The following is a 6,255-nucleotide window of genomic DNA, read 5'->3' on the forward strand; positions in this document are numbered from 1 at the left end:
ACGCCCCTGCAATCTCCTCCTAGAATAGTCCGGGAGGAGATAGCACTGGGAGGCAAAAAAAATTCCTATGTAGAGGAGCTGGAGAGCGACACCAATAGTGGGGATCATTAGGATCACATTAACATATATAGCACATGTGATTCCTTATCCTAATATCCACAGCTTAGGTTTCATATCAAATCACGTATTCCATGCCCGCCTTAAGAGGGGAAAAAAAAAAAAAAAAAAAACCCACACAGCTCCTGTATATTTATGACTTATAGGTTTATAGGATTTTTCAAAAACAAATGTTCGATGTGACCTTGTCGGAAATTCCGACTGTGTATAGGCTCCATCGGACATTTGTTGTCAGAATTTCCATGCTGAAAAGGGCGGAAGTGGAGGTTCCAACATGGCGGAGAGTGACCTGGTGCGCTTTGCGTGTGAGGTCACTTCTGCCATCGGATTTCCAGACATGCACAATGGCGCCGTCTGATGCGTCCATGCCCCGCTGGCTACGTCAGAGGCCAGCGGGAGGGAGGAGGATTTAAATGGTGCCATTTGAGCACCCGAAACTGACAGGGCAATGAGAGCCACAAGAGGGAAATCGGCATCTCATCTCTCCTCTTCCCTCCTCAGTCCAGCTGCTTTGTGACCTGCCTCTGAGTAAGTACTCTTAGAGGAAACTAAAACTGTTCCCTTCTCTGCCCAGCCTGCGGTTTGGTCCAATTGCCCGGTTTGTTCAGTGACCTGCCTATGCAAGTAAGGGGGGGTGACTTGTGCAGGGTTCCTGGGGAATGTAAAAGCATCTGGTTCCCTTTGAACCCTGTATCTCCTCTTTTTCCTTCCTTTATTCCCTCTTTCCTCCAGTCTTTTCTTCAATTTTAGTTCACCCCTTGTCTATTTTCACTGAACTCCTGGTTAATCACCCACAGCAGGTTTTCAAGCTGGGAACACATTTAACCCTCTATACAGATAACATTATTATATTAACTGACCCTATACATATTTCTTCTTTTGTACCTATCTTTTAGGACCACTGCAGACTGTTTCTTTCAAACAGTGTCACTCGCATCAGGCTAACCCCTTTGGTGTGCCCATGGGTGTTGTGGGGTTAAACAGGGGGTGGAATTGCCTATTCTTAGTCCCCTTGCTTATCTTGGTCCATGGAGAAAGATCATCTTTCACCTGCTGGGACGGCAGACGCCATTGGTTCTATTCTTGTCTATATACTGAGGTAAACGTTGTTCCTTAATTACAATCATACTCCTTTAGGATTATCTAATATTTCAATTTGGTTTAATTTATTCCTTCTCTTTGGTTATATTAAGGTCCTTCCAATTCTTGTGAATCTCGGTCCATTCATCTATTGAATATTGTTTTATGAACACAAGCATCTGGTAGGCATTACTTTTCAGTTTATCATCAGTATGCATAAAATGTATGATAAAAAAAACATATGATTCTCTTTACATATATATTTACTAAATAGGCATGTCTCACTGACATGCCATGTGATTTTATCTATGGCAATTTTTGAAGCATACCCATTTACAATTATTATTTCCTTTATAGTATAAATTACTTCATGCGACACTTCCAAAAAATTTCCTGCAGAAGCTCCTCTGAGCGAAACATGTAGAGTAAGAAGTGGTTGTACATGTTAAAATAAATTGATTATGTGACTCTTGTAAATGTTCACTGCGATTTTAAAGAATTGTTTAACCATTTCAATACCAGTCACTTCCTGCCCAGGACAATTTTCAGCTTTCAGCGCTGTCACACTTTGAATGACAATTGCGTGGTCATGCAACACTCAACTAAATTTTTATCATTTTCTTCCCACAAATAGAGCTTTCTTTTGGTGGTATTGATCACCTCTGCGGTTTTTATTTTTTGCTAAACAAACTAAAACGACCAAAATATTTGAAAAAAAAGTTTGTTTTTTAGTTTCTGTCATAAAATTTTGTTTTCCTCTACACTGACAGGCACTGATGAGGCAGCACTGATGGGCACTGATGAGGCAGCACTGATGAGTTGGCACTGATAAAGTGGCACTGATGAGGAGGCACTGATATGTAGAATTGATGGGCACCAATAGGCAGCACTGATATGCAGCACTGATGGGAACTGACAGGTGGCACTGATGGGCACTGACAGGTGACACTGATGGGCGGCACTGATAAGTACTGACATGTGTTACTGCTGGGCAGTGATTGGCACTGTGGTGGGCACTGGCAGAATTTATTGTTTTTACATTGCTGGGCACTGTTTGTCAGGTGATTTGTACATTTGAGGGGGCATGTGCTGATTAACAGCACAGACCCCCCCCCGACAGATAGAGCCGTTGATCGGCTCTCCCTGTCAGCGCGAACCGAGGAATGCCGTTTACCGGAATTTCCTGGTTCACGAGATGATCAGCTGTGATTGGTCACAGCTGATTATGTGATAAGAAACCTCTGATAGAGGCTTCTTATCATGATCGGAGATGCGGGGTGTCAGACTTACACGCCGCACTCAAGATTGGTGCACGCCGGCATATTATCCTGCTGGACATCGTATGATGCCCAGTCAGGATAATAGAACCACTTCCCGGCCATCTTTCTGCATACGGTGGGCGGGAAGTGGTTAAATAAAATTTCCATTTTTTCAAATTGATTGTTTATTATATATCTTGGTACCTTTAAAGTCTGTAAAGTCTTTCTGTAAACCTGAGAAGCTAATTGCTATTGAGAGGGGGGAACCAGCTGCTGTTGTGTGTAGGGTGTAAGCAATGGAGACTGCTGTTGTTGAGTGAAACTGGGCTGCCCAGGGACAAAGAAGTCAAATATTGGCTTTAACACCAATAAGCTAATTGCTGACACTAATATAGAGATTGTGGTAGTGTTTACTGCTGCAGAGGGTAAGGGCCCTGTTGGTTTTAATGTGAAAACTAGCTCAGATGAGAATAAGACCCTGATCCCTTTTGTTGACCATACAGTATGCTCATTTCCACAAGGAAGTGTCTGCAAGACCATTGGGTATTTTTGTAGAAATTGTAAAAAATAAACCTGCATTAGATAACCAAAATGTCCTTGTTGGGTGCTTGATGCTGGTCATAAGGATTTGCAGAGCCATATAGTTGGAATCGCCTCTCTTGCATGTGATCCATGGGACTAGCAGGCTGAGACTTCCTAGGCATGACCTGCCAGCTGCTCCCTAGGCTCCTGGTTGGTTGGACCACTCTCTGGCTTTCAGTCCAACTGGCTACCTAGGCTTCTGATCCTTTGTAGTGCTCTGAGTAGTCTCCTACTGGGTAAGCCAGATATCCCCAGCTGAGGATCAGGATGGTTAGGAGCTGTTTCAGGGTGAGTACTGTGGTGGGGAGATTGTTTGGGGTCAGTATGGTGGTTTTGAGATGGTTCAGTGTTAGTGTGGCAGCTGCCACATGCTCGGGCCTGAATCAAGTAGAACAGGGAGAATAAGCCAGAGGGCTCTCCTGTGAAAGCAGTAGGGTAAGGCAGGGGAGAGCCTGATTAGTAGACTCAATTCTAGTAAACCTGATCGGAGTTGTAGGCCTCCTTTGGAGGCAGATATTCCAAACAGAGGCCAGGCTGAAACACACCTCAGCTGTACTGTTCACTGCCAAGAAATGTAATCCCAGCATTAGAATGCTCATAATTGTAATTGCTAGGACCCGCAGAGCCATGCTTGGAGCATATATTTAAATATAAGAAAAATATGTTTTTTAAAATACTTAAAAAAAAAAAAAAAAAAAAAAAAAACTTAATTGGTCACCCTGTTTTATTATATAAAGCCTACATACAGAAGCCAATTTCAATAAGAGTTTAATTTGACTGAGGTTCTCCAAGATGTTTACAGGTATATCACATAGCAAATCCTGGAAATGCTAAACAGTTGACTTATCACCATGTTTTGCTTTTTAATCATATGTTTCTCGAGTAGACATTTTTGTAGATTAGTAATGCAGCACAGTAACTGCGCTTTACTGGTTCTTTTTCAGAACCAGCCTCTAACAGTCTGTTCAAGCTATTTGAAAAATACATTCTATATGGCTTATCTTGTAAATAATTTAATCAGGGATTAATCAGGGAGCATTCGCTTCTCGGCCTTGTAGGATCGTTGATTCAATTCAGCTTCACCTACTTGCTGCTATTGGGCAGAGGCTTAGCCCCCACAGGGAACGAGTTTACGGTCTTCCCTCCTCCCCCCCACTCCGCATTAGTACCTTCGGGCAGTAGATGCTAGAGCCTTTGTAAAAGGCTATGAAAAGAGCGAAGACGTCAAGGAACCAGTAGGAAGCTGCCTAAGAACAACTGAAGCGACATCCAACTCCTCGACAATGGGGAAGAGCGATAAGAAGACCAGCATGACAAAGAAGAACCCTGTTCCAGCCACTTCCTCCGAAGACCCTGAGAATGCCACTGCCTCAACCTCCACCTTTACCCCGGCCGGTGCCAGCCAACCAAGACCAGCCAAGCCATACCTGCCTGCAGACGGGCTCCCAACGCTGGAGCCTTGGATGAAGCAGCCAGTCGTGCTTCAGCTGAAGGAGGTGGACGGAAGAGTCCCCGACATGACCCCGGAGATCTTTGGAAAGAAGATGATCTTGGAGCAGGGGTTAAGCAAAGCGGAGATGCTTTCTATGCAGACCTTCACAAGAGGTATATTCTTCATAACTTGTGTCATTTCAGGTCTGCAGAAGATACTGGGAGATGGTGAAGACCAGTATCCCTGAATTCCCTTTCCGTAATTTCGTTGCAAACTGTCCCATAACACGGGATGAAAAGCATGTGACGGTGGCCATGAGGAACTCCCATACCCAAAGGACATAGCCACCTACCTCCTGAGGTTTTTCACCGTGGTAAAGGACCCGGTCCGAATCCTCGATGTCAACGGCTTCTGGATAGGTAAGGGGTCTGTGCTTTGCAAACTTAGGAAAGACCCTTCAGGGGACATTCAGCACCTACAGTCATGCTTCTCTCTGGGATCATCCGCAGGAATCCTTTTCTACCCCGGCATGCCCCACAACTGAAACAGATGTGGTCATCCTGGACATATGGGTAAGGATTGTACAGACCTTGTTTGCAGGTTCTGTAGGGTTTCAGGCCATGAGACCAAGGACTGTCCGAGGTCCAAAGACTGAAAACTCTGCGGATTGGCAGAGCATGTCTTCAGACACTGTCCCCAGAGGACCCAGACCTACGCTGGAGCCCTGATCCAGGGTAAGCCATCATCCAGCACCAGGAGGTAGACATCAGAAAACAAGCCAAAGAAGCCAAAAGGAGCCCGAAAGGCCACAGGTAAGTCCACTCCCGCCCCCCTTGCACCCTTGCTGTCCAATCAAGGAGGATGGGTGCAGCTCCAGCATGTACGCAAAACTTGATACTACTTCTAGGCTGCTCAAGGAGATGATCTCGGAGGCTTCCTTGAAGGACACTGTGGGATCCATAGGGAAAGGTACCGTGAACTATTCGTGGTGCCGACCCAACGGATCTGTGCATTCCAGGATTGACTTTGTGCTCACTTCAAGAACAGTCAAGCATCGTGAGTTCTCCATGACCCCCTGCTTTTTCTCTGACCACAGGGCTATTCAGTTTCAGAGTGACCTGGGCGAGTGCTTTGCCCATGGACCGGGTTCCTGGAAGCTGAATAGCACCCTGCTGGAAAATGAAGAATTGATGGGGGAACTCCGGGAGGCCTATGCCACCTGGACGGAGGAAAAGAGATTCTTCGGAAGGGTAAGTGATTGGTGGGAGTGTTTGAAAGTTAAGCTGTGCAGCTTCTTTCAGGCAATGGGACGCCAGCAAGTGTGCCAGGAAGAGGGAACTCAGGAGACTGCAATGTCAGTTGCAGTCCCTGCAGGACCTTCATCACTGTGGCTGGGACGTTAGGCAGGACCTGGAGGACACCAAGAAGAGCCTGAAAGGGCACTTTGAGGAAGAATCCAGGCACATTGTCTTCATGCCAAGGCGGAGAATCTTGAGGAAGGTGAGAAGTGTAACGCTTTCTTTTTCAGGAAACTTCACTCAGGACACACACCCTTGTCAGAGCTGCGTGAGGAGACTGGAACACTTCAAAAGGGGAAGGAGGCTGTGATGCAAGTGGTCAGCGACTACTACACCAACCTCTACTCCCCGAAAGCAACTGACACACAGGTGGCCGACAGGTTCCTGTCAGGTATCTCTAACCAAATTGATCCCCCTTGGTGTTGGGGGAGCTGAACTCCTCTGCTAAATCCTCTAGGCGGGGCAGGACATCGGGTTGCGAAGGTCT

The 6,255-nt window shown here is 45.9% G+C and overlaps 1 pseudogene; it reads left to right on the forward strand.

Moving 5' to 3' along the window:
• The first annotated feature begins 4,321 nt into the window (after positions 1 to 4,321).
• On the forward strand, positions 4,322 to 5,233 carry LOC141126571 (uncharacterized; annotated as a pseudogene).
• The last annotated feature ends 1,022 nt before the right edge of the window (positions 5,234 to 6,255 follow it).

The sequence above is a fragment of the Aquarana catesbeiana genome, linkage group LG02 (genome assembly GCF_042186555.1).
Source record: "Aquarana catesbeiana isolate 2022-GZ linkage group LG02, ASM4218655v1, whole genome shotgun sequence".
Taxonomy (NCBI): Eukaryota; Metazoa; Chordata; class Amphibia; order Anura; family Ranidae; genus Aquarana; species Aquarana catesbeiana.